A 21047-nucleotide genomic window follows, 5' to 3' on the forward strand; every position below is an offset into this window, starting at 1 on the left:
AAGGTACCAACTTCCAGTTATGAGATTATTGCATCCTGGAGATGTACTGTACCACATGGTGACCACAGTTAATAATACTGTATGGTATATTTGAACATCACTAAGAGAGTAGATCTTAAAAGTTCTTATTCCTCCTCCCAAATTATAACTATGCGAGGCAATGGATAGTAACTTATTGTGGTGATCATCTCACGAATATACATATATCAAACCATTGTGTTTGATTCACCTTAAACGAGCACAATGTTATATGTCAGTTATAGCTCAGTAAAACCAGAGGGTGGGGAAGATTTGTCTGCTGAGAACCAAGAAACCACGTCTGAGCCTTGCTGATAGCACCCGACCAGTTCACATCATTTCTCCCCTCCCCTCCTCCATCTCTAAACAACAGGCACACTCTTGAAGTCACGTGCTTCTCCCTGTCACTCAGTGCCTGGAATGCCCCCTTCACTTAACCCCTTTTCATCCACCAGAACATTGATCAGGCATCACTTTCCCAAAGGCTTTCTTTCCCTGCATCCCTGTTGTTTCATGCTATCTTAGAACTGTGCTCCATTCTTTCTGCACATAACCTAAGTTTATTACTGAATATGCATTTGTATGAGTCTTTGAATATTTATTATACCAATAGACTTTATTTTTTTTTGCTGTATATGCCCAAGAGTTTTATTTATTTTTTTAATATGAAATTTATTGTCAAATTGGTTTCCATATTGCTCATCCCAATAAAACATGAATCCCTTGCAGCAATGTGTATGATTAAATAGAAAGAAAGAAAAGAAAGGGAGGGAGGGAGGGAGGAAGGAAGGAAGGAAGGAAGGAAGGAAGGAAGGAAGGAAAGGACGGAGGGAGACACCAGGCACATGGGTTGCTACCTTGCCCACCAATAGCATAAGATATTTCAACACCATACAAAAAAAAAGTCCTTGATAGACTGGTCATCCACAAGGTATGGTATCTTCCCCTGTGGTGCTCATTACTGTAGGTGTACTGACAATCCCCTTCAGCTATTTCCACCTCCTATACACCATAATTTAAACTTTGTTCTACCATTAGCATTTCAAATACTGTTTTTCAGAGTTGTTAGGTTCCCTGGGTGAACATTACACTCATTAAAATTTAAGAAAAATGTTGAAGTGATAAATGCATTAATTAATTATTTAAAAATTTTACTTCACTCTACAAAATTTCATGGGTTTTAAACGGGATGTTCTACCTGTAGCTGGTGAGAGTTGGAAGATGGTTGTGGGCGATATGTAGTAGTTCATTTGGTCCTATGTGTTTACTTTGGGTCATCGGAGGAGAGGGCTGTGATCCTCAGGTCATCCTGGAACACTGCCTCCATGACCAGTGAATCAATAAGAAAGGGACCTTTTGGGCAAAAGTGTTGAGTCCTGAATTTGACACTTGTTTTGGAAAGACAAGTATGAATTTCCTACTGGAATGGAATGTTACCTATGAAATTTTCCATCTATTTTCACATTTTCACATCAGTAGGCATTTCTTGTGAGCCTGCTTTCTCCTCCATGTCCTACAAACTACAATTAAATGGTGTGCCCCTGGGTGTTTTCACACTGCCTGTGGGTAGACAGTTGCTGTCTTCATATCCAGAACTCTGTGGATATCTAACAGAGAGCTGAAATATCAGAATCTGAAAGCAGCTCATTTTCTTTGATATACCTTCCTGTTTTATGATTTAGGTAGGAACAATGGCAAAATTTGGGTGTGTTTGAATATTTAAGAACCATGACATTAGTATCTATTAACATAATGATGCTTTGTTGTCATTTTAAATAATATATGCACTTTAAAGTATTGGGAAACTTTTTTATACTCCAGAAGTACATTATCAGTCTACTGAAATAATGAAAAGCTAATAGCAAAAAAAAAAAAAAAAAAAAAAAAATGAAGGAGAGATACTGAAACTTATTGAAGGTCACAAAGCCAGAAGGGTTAGAACTGAGAATAGAAAGTGGAAAAGTGAGTTATTGATGATTATTCACCTGGGCTTCACGTTCAAGGTTATGCCTTCTCTGTATTTGTTAATAGTTGTACTGTTAAATAGATAACCACAGTTCCTGGGCTTCATGCCTTAGCAAATGTTTCTCTCTTCAAATAACAATTGTTATTTTTACATGTGAATTTAAAGTAGCTATATGAAAATAGAGTCCTGTGCATAACTGCTGGAGTAAAAATCCTGTTTTTTCCCCACAATTTTAATATGGAGCATTTTTTAAATCCCTCTATGTTTACTTCAAAATTAAATTGAAATGTTGCCTACTAAGATATTTAGGTATGGTGTATCTATCTTGTCCTAAAGTTTGACTTTTCCTTTCTGCTCTCCATATTGAGAGAGAGATGGAATTCTCCAGCACTTTTCCAAGGAAAAAAGAAATCTATAATAATAAATTCATACTTAATGGTTCGTAATATCTTCCATCGGCATATGGCTTCATATATACTTAACAACACATTCAAAAATGAAGGTTATGCTGCATGTAATTGGTGTATCTATGTTAATGAGGAGAGGATGACAAGGACCAGAAGGAAAGCTGTTTTGATTACCTAAAGGAATGAAACATAAAGTAATTTTTTTTAGTCCTTTTAAAGTATTTTGTATCTTTAGTTGCACATGAGCACACCTGCTACTTTGGGAAGTCATAGCACTTCAGATAGATTAGTCACGGTCTGCCATGCTCTGAGAACCAAACTCCAGGGTTCTGGACACCTGCCCAGCCTCATATTGTCCCTCTTTAGACCATGGCAGTGACCTGAAATATTGACTTCCCTTTTAACTGTCACACCACATGTTATCTTGTGTATCAGGATGTGTGTGTGTGTGTGTGTGTGTGTGTGTGTGTGTGTGTGTGTGTGTGTAGTGGGTAAGATATAGCCTGAATTCTTGCAGATGTCCTCAATACCTTTAGACTCTTAGTTTTTGGCAACAGGCAAAGGAGAAGTAGATATAATTTTATTGATTCACCCAACAGATAATTCTGATGAAAGCATCTGAAAACATTTTGTGCAAACCTGTTCTGGGTAACATAGAGAAGGCCAGGATTTTGAAATGTAAGTTTCTTGACCTCTAAGATCAACATCTGCCCAGAAAAGGCATGGTTCCTAAATGTTTTGCCACAATAAATGGGTGGAGCCCACCTCAGGCTGCAAACCTGCAAATCCCTACAGGGAATTATTAAGGTAATAACTCTACAGAAAAGCCACAGCAGCATCAGGACAAGGATCTCTGCCAAGACTTGCCTCGACCGGTGAGTCTCAAACTTGAGCAAACATCAGAATCACTGGGGCTCTCTCAGTTAAGTAGGTCTGTGCCACGGGCAAGCACAATTTGCATTTATAACAGGCATGTCACTTCCGGCCACCCCAGAAGCTGAAACCTGTTCCAGCTGTGAGTAAAGAGGGGCTGGCAACTTATTATCCAACTCTAAACTCCTCATCCTAAAGCTATTATTTTGAAACCTGCAATGTGAAAAGTACTGGGACCAAGTAGGAGGTCCCTAAAGCATATTTTAGGTTGCATAATTTTGAATCTTATGATATCAGGATTCTCCTATCAGTTTTTAGATGAGTGAACTGAGGCTGAGACAAGAAAAAGTATTAAGTAAACTGAAATTCGTTGACCACTAAGACGAGAAAGTTCTAGAAATATGTTCCTGAAACTGTGAATGGCCACTCTTAAGAAGAGTTATAAAGACTTAAATTTTTTTTTAACATTTATTTATTTTTGAGAGATACAGACAGAGCACAAGCAGAGGACGGGCAGACAGAGAGAAAGACACAGAATCCAAAGCAGGCTCCAGGCTCTGAGCTGTCAGCACAGAGCCCAAGGCGGGGCTCAAACCCACGGACCGAGAGATCATGACCTGGGCCGAAGTGGATGCTTAACTGACTGAGCCACCTGGGTGCCCCAAGAAGAGTTATTAAAGACTTTAAACATGTATAACACAAAGGAGCAGATGGCCTAGGGTCTAATCCTTCTTGTCCTTACTGTGTAAGCCTGAACGGATTCATCATCTCGGTGAGCCTCGGTTTCCTCATCCAACAAGGGCCGGGTTGGATTCGATGATTTACAAGGCTGTTTAGAGTTCTGACTGTTTGATGCCTGCTTGGGGTGGGAGTTTTCACAAGCTGTACTTCATGTTCTCTAAATAATAAAATGCTGTGGGTGTGTGGATCCACAACTCCTGATGTGTATCCTTCGTCCACAGTGTGAGTCCTCCCTCTGGCACCGCTTTGCTTCCATGATTCCTTAATTTTGTTGCATGTTTTGGGCTTGTGGCAAACAAGATCTATTCATGCAGCAGAAGCCCCGGTCAAACATTACCACAGAATTTTGGTGTTATGAAGTTTGTGGGATAGAACAAAATTAAGAGCAATAGCTACAAATTTTCAACATAAAGAAAATTGATATTTTATACAGCTTGAAATAAATAGTTCTTAGAATCAAATGAAAGGGTTTTGTTTTCATAAACTGTGCCATTTGACAAAATTACTCTGCTTGTAAACTCCGTGCACCAGCTATATTTCATCTTTACAATATAAGAAGTAAAACATCCCTCTATGAAAAATTCGTTTGTCCAGGTATTAAATATATTCAAAATTAAGCACAGAGTGGATGGAGGCAAAAAGAGAATACACCAATATTTCACAACCACACTTCAAAAAACACACATTTGGTTGTGAAAACAAATCCACAGAAAGAGTTTTAGAAATAGGACTTGGTGCCTGAGAAGAGAACCTTGTAAAAAACAAAAAACAACTTTCTTTGGCAATTATAAATCATTCTGTTGACCCTAATCAGAGTATTATGGAGCGGAAGAATGGAGAAATAATGACTTACTAACTCTACAAATGCTTTATTCATGTTTATTCAGTGACTCTAGGCAGTATTTAACATCACAAATTCTCACCCTGTGTCTCAACTCCAATAATGAATCCTTGTTAGAGATGATCATTTGACCCGATAGGGAAGGGGATTGCCGGGTGTTGGTGTTCTTTGTTAGGCACATTTTCGGCATCTGTCTCAACACTCTCACCCTTGTGGGATGAAGAGAATGACTTCCGTTTCACAATTTGTGTGTAAAATTTTAGGTACTGTCCATTCAGTCAGCAGGTACAGAGAAACTCCCATACCGTCAAAAAGTTTGAAGCTTTTCCATTTTGGACATTGACAATTATTCTTCCCATTGGAAAGTTGGAATGTAATATTGTGGCCTGGATGGGTAGGTTGTGGGATGTTATGACCTGGAGCGGAAGGGACATTGGGTTGTACAAGTGTACTCTCCCTCCCGATTTACAACACTCAGTTAGTGGAGAGCCCTTCTTGAAAGTCTCATCTGTGTAAACCCTGATCTGTTAACCTGATGGGCCAAGTGACTTTTAGATCCTTTAACTTCTGATGATTTCTTTATGTATTTCTGTTCCCATACCTCTTTTCAAATTCAAGCTCCAGTGAAACATCCTGAAATTATCATGGTTTTGTAACACTGCTTTTGCTAGCAGACATATATTCTGAATTAATAATCAATTCTCTACTAGAGGAAAGCAAGCCATTTGTATATTTTTGAATAATATTTTACTCCAGCTCTTATAAATTACAGATAAAAATTTCTGCTCCAATACAACTTCTCCAATAAACCCTGTGTTTCGTGGGTCTCTTTTGCCTGGCAATGCCAGATAAATAACAAATCCTTACTTTCCTGTTTCTTCTCCCCACCCTTAACCTGTGTTTTGGTTGTTGTTGATTTTGGTAGTGGTAGCCGTGGTGGGGGTAGAGGTGGTGTGTGTGTGGTGAAATCACTGAAAATGCCTTTTTTTTTTTTTTAAGTTGCAAACATAAGCTAGAATAGATCTGGAGACACTCAGATCATGTGATTTCATTAGGAGACAAAGGCTCATCAGCAATTTAGTTCCAAAATAAGGTATTGGACAAATGATACTTGACAAAAGGTATTTGACAAAATTCGTATTTTTGGTCTCACCAAATTTAAATTTCAGAAGGTGACATTTTGCTGACCTCCTATATTCTAGGCTAATGCTTTGATTCAGAGGCAAAGCTGGATACAGCTAAACTAATAAAGGTAAAGAAACAACTTTATTTGTAACTTTTCCATAGATTTTTTTTTAGTGGTTATCTTTGGCACTTAGTTGGGAAAAAGTGTCATTCCTTCAACTTCTTCAGTCACTGTTTAGTTATTGGATGATTTTAGGCAATCGATTACAATAGACCTATGATGTGTTTTGCTGAGTGACATTAGTGAAGTTTCTTTCATTTCCTGGGCTTCAAGGCTTAGCATTGATTTGTGAATCCTTTCCAGCTCTTTTTGGATTCTAGTATTCCAAGACATGGCACGATTTTAAAAATTAAATCCTTACGCGGAGCTGAGAGAACTGAGTAAACATGCATATGGACAAGTTGTAGCTTTGCGTTCTCTTTACTGTGAAATTCCAGATCCACTTATCCCAAAACTTTGAAAACCATAATCCAAATACACCGTTCAAATCAACATCGCAGTGATTTGTTCAGAAGGCAACTGGTTGTGGTTCCATTCTAAGAACAGCTTCTCCAAGAAGCAGAGATCTGCCAGTTGCTTTTGCTTGCCACTCCATCCTGATGATTGTTTGTTTTTATTCTTTGGATCTCAGACTCCCATCCACCATTTGCATTTTCTATTCCCGGTGAAAAGCTTTTTGTATGATTTTAGTGTTGTGCGCATAAGTCACTTAAAAGAACAGACACCCAACGGCAAGGGTATCAGTCACCTTTTTGAAGGTCCTTGGGAAATCATTATGTATGTGTGGGTGATGAATACATTCCATCTTTTAAAGGCAGGGACTGCTGGTTTGGGAACACGGTTAGGAAAACAGAGCAGTCATTAACCTGATCACTTTCCTAACAAAGAAAGGCAGTGTAATTTGACAGCCTAAAAGATGAGCCCAACAGAGTCCAACATGAGATAAAACAGAGTGTCAGGGTCTTGGCACAGCTTTAAAATAATTTTCTCTGAACAATTATCCTCAAAAAATAGAAATCGGTAAGATCAATTAATATAATGGCTAGGGAATGCCAGACCTTTAAATATGTCCCTTAATATTTTTTTATAAGAAGAATTTTGTTTGCTTTGGAAATCTCATCACTGTTTCTTTCAGTCTGATTATCTTCTTTTTACTGGCACTATTGCCCTCAGTCACTGAGAGTGAAGGTAAAACCATCAAATTTTATGTGTTGGGTTATTAGAATTACCTTATAGGTTGTCTCTGAAAGGGTGACTCAGCAGAGCTCATTTAATGATACATGGTTTTGAAAACACTCCATCCCAACAAGGAAAAGACAGCTCCTGGGCAGGAACCAAAAAAAGATCCAGGGAGGGAGCCAGCTGAGGTATGGAAAGAGGGTCCAGGCAAAGGATGCCTGGGAGGGTGTCAGCTCACCTGCCCCTCTCCAGGAAGCGACGACTTCCTCCTTCATGAGTGCTCAAAGACTGTGACACAAGATGGTGCCATTTCTGTCCATCCTTTTGGCTCTGTGTTTTGGTATTCACTTGAAAACGGGATTCTATAAAACACCGCAGTGACACTATGGAGGCTCCGAAAGCTTAGCTAGGAAACCACACTGCAGATCTGGTCTCAGAATTCCGGATCCACAGACTGGATTTTCACATTATGTTGATTAGATTTATCAGAACAGCCTCCTGCCTCAGTTCCTTTATTGATTGTTACAAACAAGTGGCGTCTGGGTGGCTCAGTCGGTTGAGCATCCGACTTCGGCTCAGGTCATGATCTTGTGGTCCGTGAGTTCGAGCCCCGCGTCAGGCTCTGTGCTGACCGCTCAGAGCCTGGAGCCTGTTTCAGATTCTGTGTCTCCCTCTCTCTCTGACCCTTCCCCGTTCATGCTCTGTCTCTCTCTGTCTCAAAAATAAATAAACGTTAAAAAAAAAAAGATTGTCGGGGCGCCTGGGTGGCGCAGTCGGTTAAGCGTCCAACTTCAGCCAGGTCACGATCTCGCGGTCCATCAGTTCGAGCCCCGCGTCGGGCTCTGGGCTGATGGCTCAGAGCCTGGAGCCTGTTTCCGATTCTGTGTCTCCCTCTCTCTCTGCCCCTCCCCCGTTCATGTTGTGTCTCTCTCTGTCCCAAAAATAAATAAACGTTGAAGAAAAAAAAAATTTAAAAAAAAAAAAAAAAGATTGTTACAAACAAAAGTTGTATTTGACTTACGGTGTTGTGAGGATCAAAGTTTTAGAATACACAAACCACTCAACAAATGTAAGCTGACATTCTTAGTTTCATGTGGATTCTCAGCTGGCATTTGTTGGTTTATTAATTTATGGAAGATAGGTTTAAGGGGGTCCAGAATTATTTTACCCTCCTTTCAGAGTATTCTGTTCATGACATCCAAATAATTGACAGCTGTGTTAGCTTTTATTTTATGTAATTTTTTAATGTTCATTTATTTTTGAGAGACAGAGAGAGACAGAATGTGAGCAGGGGAGGGGCAGAGAGAGAGAAAGACACAGAATCGGAAGCAGGCTCCAGGCTCTGAGCTGTCAGCACAGAGCCCGACGCGAGGTTCGAACCCACAGACCGTGAGATCATGACCTGAGCCGAAGTCGGACGCTTCACCGACCGAGCCACCCCTGCCTTAATTGTGAGATGATTCTTTCATGAGGAAAAAGTAGTGGAACAAAGATCTGAGTGGTGGCAGCGGATAGTTTATTTGGGTCTGAGAGTCTGGTTCTCTGTTCACCACTCCGCCCCGGAGCCCTGCAAGCGGTTCCCAGGCTGCTGGGCACACAGCAGTCCTCCTTCTACTGACATTCTTTTTGGTCCCCCTTCTGCCGCTATGTTACAGCTTTCATTCAAATGAAACGGCATAGGATTCTTCATACATCAGCTGGGAAAGCCCTGCTACACAAGAGTATTCCTGAAAACAGCTACTGTTTATTTTAGTGGAATGTTTTGTGGTTATCTGAGGTTCCGCGTCTCCCAATTTAATTGGTCTATGCCATCAGTAATGGAATCAGCAGGAGGGAGGTTTAGGAAGTTAGAGACCTCTCCAAGTCTACCACTGTTTACAGCCATGACTATGAACAAATCGAACTAGCCTCTTACTATCTTCCTTACAACGAGACAATGAGAGAAGACAATTTCTCCCGAGAGTACCTAAACACCACCCCGAGAGACTGTTTAAATTATCAAATCAGACTAAGCTTTAATGCAGAGTAATTACTTAGTTAAATTCTTACAGCACACACCAGCTGGTAGGGACTCATGTTGAGAACAAGGTCAGCTGTGGGCAAAATTAAGTGTTATATTTTCCCTGACATTAATTGCCATATATGATAAATCTTGTGTCTTCTACATAAAAGAAGTAGCATATGAAGGTAAAAGGCCTTTTAGATGTCTCATGAGAGAAGCAAGGTCAGTGTGATTAGAAAGGAAGAGATCAAGATGGAGAATGGGATGGCCTACAGCTGAAGGGGTGGGCAGGGACCAGATCCCGCAGAAGCTTGTAGGTTGTGCTGAGGCTTCCCACTTTATCCTCCATGCAGTAAAAGTCGAGAAAAGGAATTTGGGGCACCTCAGTGGCTCAGTGGGTTAGGTGTCCGACTCTTAATTTTGGCTCAGGTCATGAATCTCAGGGTCACGGGTTGGAGCCCCGAGTTAGGCTCTGCACTGAGCGTGGAACCTGCTTGGGATTCTGTCTCCCTCTCCCTCTTCCCCTCCCCTCCTCAAAGTCAATAAACATTAAGAACATAAAAGGAATTTAAGCAGGGAAGCAGTACAGTCAAGTTTTGATTTTAAAAAATCACTGGGGTTCCTATTTGAAGACTGGATTCAGGGACAGACTCAGCTGGGGGTCCGGTGAGGGCTGCTTTTTATTTCAACCGTGAGACAGCCAGTAGATCCAGGCAGGTGGTTAGAGTTCAGAAAAGTTTTGGAGAAGGATGTGTAAATAACTTACATTCCCATGTTGCTGCACACATGTGCTTCTACCTGTGAATAAATCCTTTCACACTGTCTTAACCTGTTTGGGCTGCTGTAACAAAGTGTAGTAGATTGAGTGGCTTATAAACAACAGAAATGTGTTTCTCATAGTTCTGAAGGCTGAGGAGTCCAAGATCAAGGCACCAGCAGGTTGTGTGTCTGGTGAGAGCCTGCTTCCCAGATGGCTGGTTTTTCTCTCTAAAAAAGAGAGAAGGGAGGGGCAAGCTGGCTCTCTGGGCCACCTCTCAAAAGGGCACTAATCCCTTCCTGAGGCTCCATTATTTATGGCCTCCCAAATTCCCCACCTCCTAATACCATGACCCTGGGGGTTAGGATTTCAAATAGTTGGATTTAGGAGGGAGGGACACAAACATTCAGTCCATAGCATAAACACATATGTATGTATATAGAATATGTATTTGTTTATGAACATACTAAGAAAAAATGAAGGTGTAAAAAAATACATCAAAATGTTTACAGTGAACATATTCAAGATTGTAGGATTTAGGGCAATTTTTATTTCGTCGTTTACATGTTCTCTCTTCCTGATATTCTACAGTGAATATATATCTAAATAAAGGTAATTGGGGTGCCTGGGAGGCTCAGTCGGTTGAAAATCTATCTGGCTTCAGCTCAGGTCACGATCTCGTGATTCGTGAGTTTAAGCCCCGTGTTAGGCTCGCTGCTGTCAGTGAGGTACCCATTTTGGATCCTCTGTCCCCCTCTCTCTCTGTCCCTCCCCCGACTCGTGCTCTCTCTCTCAAAAAATAAATAAAACATTTTAAAATTATAAGAAACAATTGAATACAATAAGGATGTCGTAAGTTTACAGAATATTGTAGATACTAAAGGATAAATAAGGCTAACATCAAGAGAGTTGTAAGTAAAGCAAGTTTCATGACAAAAATTGTCCCCCACTAATGCAATATATTGAAGTGCTTTAACAGAAAAACTAACTTCTTAAAATATCTTTAAAAGGCAAATTCTCATGTTGGAGATTCTCTCGATTGGTCCGTGAATTATGAATAGCTCTTAAAAAAATAAGAACATAACAATTAACAATGCGGTTAACTTAATTAAATGTCCTTTGCCATGAAATGACATGAATTCAGTAATGTCACTTTTAAAATTAAACTGGGGTGCCTGGGTGGCGCAGTCGGTTGGGCGTCCGACTTCAGCCAGGTCATGATCTTGCGGTCTGTGAGTTCGAGCCCCGCGTCGGGCTCTGGGCTGATGGCTCAGAGCCTGGAGCCTGTTTCCGATTCTGTGTCTCCTTCTCTCTCTGCCCCTCCCCCGTTCATGCTCTGTCTCTCTCTGTCCCAAAAATAAATAAACGTTGAAAAAAATTTTTTTTTAATTAAATTAATGTTGGTGACCTGCAAATGAAATGTGGTATGTAGTATTTCCTTATCTTCTGTTTCTGAAAATGCAAGTAATCTTCTTTTCAGCATTTTTAGCTTTTATTTTTAAAAATTAATATTTAAGAGCAATTATCTCCAGCTTGCTAGATTAGAGTCTTTTTTTTTTTTACCAGATTTTTTTCTTTTTTTTTTCTCTCCCTACACTAGTTTTCTGCATAAGAATCTAGGGCATACTTACTTAATGCTATGTAAGCATTAATCAATCCTAAGTGAAAACAAACCAGCTCTGTATATCTTTGCACTCTGTGTTGCTTACTATCAGCTAATCAATTACTAGAAATTCTGAACAAATATACCAGCAATTGATGAAAATGTTGTTTCCTGGTCTTCTCTTAGACCCTGTTTATAATGATAAATATAAAATGTTCTAAATGCCAGAAGAAATAGCTTTGTGTTTTAAGTCACACATGTTTAGATGCATACACACAAATAAATAACAAAACACTAGGGGCAGGGGAGAAGTGTCATGAATAATTCAGTCTAGGATACCACCTGAAAATGTCCATTTACAAAAATTCATAAGGAATAACAATAAAGCTAACTTGCTTTTTCTTTTTTTTTTTTTTTTTTTTTTTTAATTTTTTTTTTTTTTTTCAACGTTTATTTATTTTTAGGACAGAGAGAGACAGAGCATGAACGGGGGAGGGGCAGAGAGAGAGGGAGACACAGAATCGGAAACAGGCTCCAGGCTCTGAGCCATCAGCCCAGAGCCCGACGCGGGGCTCGAACCCACAGACCGCCAGATCGTGACCTGGCTGAAGTCGGACGCTTAACCGACTGCGCCACCCAGGCGCCCCACTTGCTTTTTCTTTTAAGTTTATTTATTTTGAAAGAGACAGAGAGAGCGAGAACCACATGAGAGAGGGAAGGGCAGAGAGAAAGGGACAGAGAGAGAATCCCAAGCAGGTTCGGGGGTGAAAGCACGATCAGGAGCTGGATCTCAGGAACCATGAGTTCCTGACCTAAACCGAAATCAAGAGTCGTATGCTTAACTGACTGAGCCACACGAGCACCCCTAAAGTTAAACTGCCTTAAATGTAACATTTCATTTACGATTTAGCTGCCCGTATGTCTACATAGTTATTAGCATTGTTTCGGCTCTATTGGGAAACTTCTCTCCTTGAGAATTTATTGTTATGTTAATTTCGCCTGCCATTATTTGTATGATTGTGTATATACTAAGCCATGATAATATATTCTTCTAAATAACAAAGGACACCCTGAGCGTCTTTTTGCTCCTATGTGCTAAATATGAGCAAATAGGCTAAGTCATGAAAATTGTAGTGATTTTACAATGCGACAAGAAGGTAATGAACCAGATATTTCTTTAAAAGCAGTTTCCCTTTGGCTTTTGTTAGAGCAGAGAGAATCCTAAATGGACAGGCGAGACAAATCATTTAATGTGTGAAATACTCATATACCTGTTGAAAGGGTCACACAAAGAATATGAATATATCTTCTCTATCCACATCTTATCTACACTATCTGCAAGTGAAAATCTTAGCAGGGTGCAAAATGCAATAGGCATTTGCATTCTATGTGTAATGAATGTATTTCTGTCAAAGAGAAATGTGAGTGTAGAATGCCAAAGGCTTACTGAGGTATCATTATCATCTCATGCTTTCCTCACCCTCCCCCACCCCCCCACCAGGATGTCTGCGAGTGATATTCTCACGTAGGATGTAGGATCACCTATGCAAATCTGCCAGGGTGGTCCTTGATGGCAAACCTCCAACCAACCTGTCTTTTGTCTCATGCTGAGTGAGTGGTGATTATCCAGGCAGGATAGAACTTTCTATTCACACTGGTAAACTTTTCATGGGGAACAATTCAAACAGTAATGCCTTCCCCAGTCCCCATACACCAGGAAGAATGAGCCATTGTCATCCTGGCTTCCCTGTACTTCCTCTGTCTCCTGGGAGAGTAAACTATAGAGTTCCTGTGAGGACACTGTAACCATTGCTTTACTTATCTGTATTCTCCCCATAAGAATGGTCTTATTAATTTGGTATTCCTAGAACCTTGCATTGGGTTTAGTTCATAGGAACACTCAATAATTCTATAAATTTTGATTTTTAATTCTCATAAGGAACCAGGAGAATTAGGTACTCTATTCCTCATTTTACAAAAGAATAAACCTAGATTCAGATGATTTAAATGACTTGTCCAGTATCATTAGTATAAGTGAGCCTGAAAATAATTCTTCGGTTCTCACTGACAAGATCTAGAATCCAAAAACTGATTCTGGGAATTAAAGAACTATGAAAAACCCTGCAATATGTTTTAAAATGCGAAGTGAAAATAAGACCAAATTATATTTGTTTTAATTAAGAATTTTTTGAGAAATCTATTCTTTCCTATATATATTTGGTAGGAAAGTCAAAATTTATGAAATGGGAACCTGAGGTATATCATTGTCTATTATTTGTTATTTAAGAGAACTGACCTATAATACCAGAGCAAAAATACATTTTAAGAAATTCTATAATTCAAACCATTTTGCACTTAAATCAGACTCACATAAATTTACATCAACAAAGGATTTGTTCATTTTTGATATGTTCTTTGGTATATTAATTCAATACATGTTTCCTGTTCACATATGCTAGGCATTGACTCTTTGTTTAATCTTACCTTAGTCTTACGCTTGTTAAAATATTGTCTCATACCATATATTTCCAGTTCAAACATAGAATTAATTTTCTTGGTGATTTTCGGTGATTTTCAAATCCTAGATTTTTTTTTTTTGCAATAGGATTTCCGGTTTAAGTAGAATATATGTTCGACCAGGGCTGTGCACTCCTCTGGTTTTATGAATTGTCATCATTTATACAAAGCTTTCTCCTTTTCTAGTGAACTATATTTTGTGATTGTCATTGTTTTGATTTAGAATTATAATATAGGACATATATTTAGTATATGGTTTTATATTTGAACAAAACCCAGTATTGCCAGGACATTTTTCCAGCAGAGCTCTGATTTCTGAGTCTTTGCCCTCGAACTTCAAGAACACAACAAAATTTAATTTAAGGATTTAAAATCTAAGCGGGATTGGTGCTGCTTCATCAGGGGTGCATTGGGTGGTTTATAAACCGAACACCAGAATGGCTAAAAGAAAGCTTCTCCCGGAGCCCATTAACCTTCAAGAAGCCTTAGCTTTTCTTTTCTGACACAAGTGAAGTGAACAGGATTTTAATAAAAGTCCTGCAGCAGACATACCTGAAGGGTCAGAGCTCATGATAAAGCTGCCAACACTGCAACTTTAAGAAAACATCCTGACGCCCTTTAATAACACTGGGTCTGCCGGTGCTCACTGTGGAAGATCTGTATTTTAAAATCCCATTTGAGAAACCGATCCCCCATTTGACAGGATCATGGTCTTTAATCTTATTTTTGGTGTGCAAGAGTTGACTGCACACCTTGTAGAGCTTGCCTTTTGTGTGGTTCTGATGACCGCAGGAAATATTTTTCTGTGCTCATTGATAGATACACATCCCTGTCCTCCACTCTGACGTTCTGGTCATCCATCGCATTAATACTAAGTCCTGTACATCTTCTAAAAGTAGAAGGAGCTTAATATCACAAAAGGAGACTGGGTTCATGTAAGCTTCTATCCCATGCATTTTCATTTTTGTCTCTTAATCTCCCTTTAACCTTTTATCATTTGAGTAAGTCCCTGAAATCAGGAATTGGTAACATACAGCAATAGTTTCAATATCTATGTTTGCACTAGCAGGGCAAAAGTAAAATTATCAGGCATTATAATTCCCATTTAATAGTGAGTAACCAAAGACTTTTAAAAATTAAGTAATTGGCTCCGGTTATACATGTAATAATTAACAATGCCAGAATTCACTGTTTTCAGATCATTCAGTCTCAAAAACTCATGCAGTTTACGATCTCCAAGACGCGTGTCTCCATTTCTGGCCTCATCATGTCAGTTTAAATCCATTTACATGAACAAAAAGCTTTTTGGAAGCTTGAATAAAACCATAGGTAGATTAAAAAAAGTTTGATTTAAACTATTTCAGAGCATAGAAATAGAGGACAGCTTACATATGCTTTTTGAGAAGTAATTTCAACAATGGCAAATATGACAACAATGTTATCAAAACAAAGACAATAAAAGTAAAAATAAAAAACTCACACTACTCTCACCTATAGGCATCAATGCAAATGTCTTAAACAAAATAAGGCTAAACAGAATTCAGTAGCACATTATAAAAACTATCGTATCTCAAACACATGAAGATTCTTCCAGAAATGCAAAATGATTGATTCACTATTAGGAAGTCTAGTGATAGGATAATCATGTTAATAGAGCCAATAAGAAAAACGGTTTCCAGGGATGTTGAAAGGGAACTCGACAAAATTCAATACCAGTTTTTTTTCTTTCTTAAATAAAAGCAAAAACAGAAAAATCATTGTTGAATAGGAGTTGGTGAATACCTCTTTAACATGATTTTATGTGTGTGTCTATGTAGATATATACCTAACTTTATATTTATATCTCCAAAAGCCAACATTCAGCTAGCATCTATCTAAAGGACAACACTAGAGAAATTCCCACATGAATGAGGTGACGTTGCCCACCATTTTTACTATGATTTAACTTTATATTGGAGATAGATAACAAAGAAAGCAATTAGAGGTATACAACTTGAGAGGAAAGAGATACAACTACATCTATTTGTAGATTATGTGATTATTTATCTGAGAAATTGAGAAAAATCAATGAAACAACTACTAGATACAAAGAGATAATTTAATAAAACAGCAGGGCATAACTTTAACATAGAGAAATCAATAGCCTATATATAATTAAATAAAAGCAGGTTTGAAGATGTAATAAAAGAGAATAGAAAACTCCGTACCTCAATTTCAGATAATAACAGTTTCGAATATTTTTTTTTTCCATTTGGGAGATGGGGCAAGTGTGGTGTGTGCAGAGAACATACGAAGATCTTGTGTTTCTGTAGAAGCGGAAAAGGAGAAAATCCAATGGAGGCTCACCAGAAATCATCAAGAATGTCATTTATTCTACTTTAATTAATACGCCCCTACTTTCAGACCGCTTGGTTAGTATTTTCAGCTGGGGATTCTCCACCCATCATATCCCTCACCCTTAACCACCTGGGCAAATGCCACATCACCAGAAAAGCCCATTCCTTACTATTCTCTATTCCCCAAACCATGCTTTATTTTCACCATAGCACCTGACACATATTTAGTTGTTCATTATTTGTCTTCTCCCAGTAGAAGAGAAGATGATACCAGAAAATATGCTTTTCTGTTTTCTTTCTTTTCCTTCCTTATGGTATTCCCAGAGCCTAAAACTATAGCTGCCTCATCATAGGCAGCCAATAAATATTAGTTGAATGAATAAATAAGCAAAATGAATGAATGAGCAAGTTTTGGTGATAGTATCCTACAAAACACTTGTAGTCATATCTTACTTTATAATCAAGACAATTTTGAGAAAGGAAGAAAGTCTTGGAGAATTTTTTTTCTTAAAAAAACTCCATAAGGCATAGGGTGCCTGGGTGGCTCAGTCAGTTGAGCATCCCAAGTCTTGATTTTGGCTCAGGTTGTGATCCCAGGACCAAAATCTACAGACAGTTTCTGCACTGAGCTTGGATCCTTTTGGGATTCTCTCTCTCTCACTCCCTCTGCCCTTTCCCCTGCTCATACAGTCTCTCTCTCTCTCAAAATAAAAAAAAACAAACAAAACTCTATGGCTAGATTTCCAAAGGTTTGAAATCCCTCAACTTTAAGTACAAAGTCTCTCTTCTCGGGAGACAGTTTTGCTCTGTCATTTTAATTCATACAAAATATACCTACATATATGCATAGATGTCCACATATATACATTGTTACAAATTCTATACCCATTCTATTCTGTTCTATTTTAATTGACAAAAAATCCATTCATTTAGTTTAAAATTACTTTTTATGTAGGAAATCTCCTTCCCTTGGATTTTTTTCCTATGAGGAGTAGAGATAAAAAAAGAATCACAATACATTTTAAAGATTAAGAAAAAATAAGGTTTAGTGTTTCCATTTCTTGCAAGCAGTTTGTCTTTTGCTTAAGCAAAGAGGACTCTTATTTATAGAATATATTTAAAAAAAAAATCATTAGTTATCTAAGATTCTGGGTCCCTGCAAATTATAAGCAAATACATACATACATACATACATACATACATACATACATACATACATAACAAGCAATATCTGTGCTACATAGATTTTTTTTAAAAAAAGGAAAAGAAAGTATATTCTGACCATCCTTAATTCTTGAGGTCACTAGTTTTCCAAGAGGGAAACAATTATTTGGTTGGTTGGTTGCTGTATTTTGGCCACATCATCAACCCTTCTTGGGCCTTTCTCTTTGGCTTGGACTGTTTCTTCTTTTAGGAAATATTCAGACATGCTTTTGTAAAACCTCAAAACTCTCCATGGTTTCATTATTATTTTTCTACTCTGTAGAAGAGATCATTAGTTCATTAAACTTTTAATAATGGTGGATAATAATTAACACCTGAGGGTAGTCCAGAAATCAGATATAAACAATTTTTAAGTTGCTGCAAGCAATAAAAATCATAATGTAGATTCCCCCCCCCCCCATTTGCCACAGTGTTAGGGTTTACCATGCCGAGAATATTACTCTTCAGTAGTGACATCCAGTTTGTCCACAATATTCTACAGTGATGGAAATACTTTGTAATATTTTATATCTGTGCTGTCTAATTTCGTAGCCATTAGCCACTTGTGGCTACTGAGCCCTTGAAATGCGGCTAGGGCAACTGAGGAGCTGGATTTTTAAATTTTATTTAATCTTAAGGTATTCACATTGGGCTAGTGGCTACCATACTGAACAGCACAACTCTCTGGTTTATTGCTACGTTTCTGCATTTCTTCTGTCCTCTGTCTGTATTCTGTCTGAAAACTGACGAAGCTGTCTTGTACCCCTAATTCCATGATTCCCTTAGAAAAGCAGCTCTTGACTGCCATAATGACATTCTGATGAACCTGTGACCATGTCACCTTACATAACAAAGGGACTTTGCAGGTGTGCGTAAATTAAGGATTGTGAGGGGGAGAGATTATCCTCCTTTATCTGCGCATGCCCAGTGTAATCACTAGTATCCTTCTTAGAGGGAGGCTGCAAAGTCAGAGCTCAAGCCAAGATAGAGACCGGTAAGGACAGAAGCAGAGGTCAGAGGCCAGGGAGGAACCCCCTATGCAGCTGGCATTGAGGATGAAGGAGGAGAGCAGAGACAGGTGGACCGCCTTGGAGGCTGAAAGAGCAAGGAAGTGCGTTTCCAAAAGGAAAGCGACCCCGTGGACGCATTTTAAACTTTGGACCTCCAGAACTGCACAATAATAAATTTGTGTTGCTTTAAGCCGCTATGTTTGTAGTAACTTGCGGCAGCCTTGGGGAACTAACAGATGGCCCTAGAAAACCCCTTGTGCCCAGGACACCGGGCTGCGGTGAGACGGGTCTGTGTTGATGCTCCCCAGAGGGGGCTGGCACTGGACTGTAAATGCCCAGCAATAATGCAGGTGCACACCTGTTTTATAACCTTGACGTCTAGGATCGCCTCTAGACCTATGCCTCTGACACAGAGGGATGTGCGTGAGTACATTCTCCCTGCCACCTTCCCCGTCACAGCGTGTGGGCATCTCCTTCCCCGTGTGTCAGGGTGTGGGCAAGCACTGAGACCACAGAACTGCTCCCTTTCCACCCCACCCCCCCACCCAATCTATGACTGCATCGTTTGAAGAGACACCGGAAAGCCGCCTTACTCATGTTGTTTGATTTTGCTTTACAACGTGGTTTAAATTTTCCTTCAAACCAGCTTTAATTTTGAAGTTAATCGTGTTGAAGTTGAGCCTGCAGTGCACTGAGGCCAGCTGCGCCCCGTCAGGGAGGAACCAATCGTTCCTTAAAGGTCATTATTCTCTTAAAGGTTCATTATTTCTGCAGTATCATCCCCCTCTGTGGGTTTCAGCTACGAGGAAGTTGGCATTAACCCTGAGATCCTACCTCAAGCATCTGTCAATGCAACTGGGTCTACAGGGGGCTTTGGAATGGGATTTTACCCCCATTGTCCTATATCTGGTGAGGGCAGTAAAGCAGAAATTTTGATTTTTTTTTTTTTTTACTTAGTCAATTGCTTGCCTGAATACATTGACTTATTACTTTGGAGCAGAATTCTTGCTTGATTTTTTTTTTTTTTTTCATAGGGGGAGATTTCTATCATGGTGACATATCCTGAGTTAACCTCAATCCTGATAAGCCATAAACGAATTTCTAGATGTACGCAGAAGGGAAATGCTAAAAACTTGACTTGGTTTTCAGTGTACAGATATAGATGGCAACTTGTCACTCCACTTGAAAAGGAAATACTTGTGAGATCTGCCTTGCAGTAGTGACAAAAATAATCAACACTAAAAAGATTAAATTAAATGCTCAGCAGTAAACTCAAGTTTAGGCTTGAGTAATTAGGTTTGGGAATACATTTTTGCTACTGAGGCATAAGCCCCTAAAAACCTATAGTTTATTAATTATCTGAAACAGTGAGAAAAACTTCACTGTTTCAGCATAAACATAATGCCATGACCGCTTGGAGAGAAGAAAGCATGATCAAAAATCTCTAACCAGAAGCAAATTATCGTCTATCAATTTTTCTATAAGGCAATCAGACCACTTCTAAGTAAGATAATAAATCCGTAGAAATGAGCTGTTTGTAATTAGAATGAAGCATGCCAAATTATTTCATGACCATTTATAAAGTCAAGTGCCTGTTAATAAAACAGTTAGATTTTCATTGTTATTACTTCTTTTAAAATTATTTCCATTCAAGATGAATTATTTTCCTGAAAGTAGTCCAGCTTTGGGGGATTCCAAAATTTAATTATTCTGGTTTAAAAAAAGACGTGAATGCTTCCATAATTTCCACTCTGCTTTATACTTGAAATGTTGAGTGAGGGCTCTTACTGGTTCCAAATCTATGAGTTGAATAACAGTCATTAGGGAATGACTTGGTTTTTGACTTACTATATATATATTTTTCTATTTCTAGTGAACTGAGGAATAGTAGAAGAATCTGTTTATTTTATAAATATAAAGCTCAACTTTACAGTGTTATAAAAAATAACTTTACAGTATCTATCGTAGAGCAGTACTTATGGTATCAGGATAGCCCTTCTGCCGAAACCTTGGTGTTATCTTGATTTCTTCACTTAAAAGTAGGTTAAAGACAGGGTACCTAATTGGGAAACAGAGGCAGGTAAGTGAGTGGAGAGTTAACAACTGGGAATATGTAAACAATATAACGTCTGCCAAATATTTAATGCCATTATTAGTCATATATGAAAATAATTAAAATATGTCTTACCTCTCCCAGTTCTGCTCGTCAGGTTTTGGCCATTAAAGATTCCTGCGATGCGTAATTTCCCATGCAATTAAAAACCTTCATACCTGCTCTTACCCATCCTGTTCTGACATCCAGGAGCTCTTTCTTGGATTCCTAACTCTTACGCATCCTGCAAATACCTCAAGACCATACCCAGTGAGCTTCCCTGTTGATTAGCCACCCTACCACCGCCATAGCCTCA

At 38.8% G+C, this 21047-nt stretch overlaps 1 protein-coding gene across 1 annotated transcript in view; it reads left to right on the plus strand.

The window, feature by feature from the left end:
* CNTNAP2 (contactin associated protein 2) overlaps positions 1 to 21047 on the plus strand; it is a 1977252-nt gene that overhangs the window by 1167476 nt on the left and 788729 nt on the right. The gene's annotated exons all lie outside the window — the stretch shown is intronic.

Source organism: Leopardus geoffroyi, chromosome A2, assembly GCF_018350155.1.
Source record: "Leopardus geoffroyi isolate Oge1 chromosome A2, O.geoffroyi_Oge1_pat1.0, whole genome shotgun sequence".
Taxonomy (NCBI): domain Eukaryota; kingdom Metazoa; phylum Chordata; class Mammalia; order Carnivora; family Felidae; genus Leopardus; species Leopardus geoffroyi.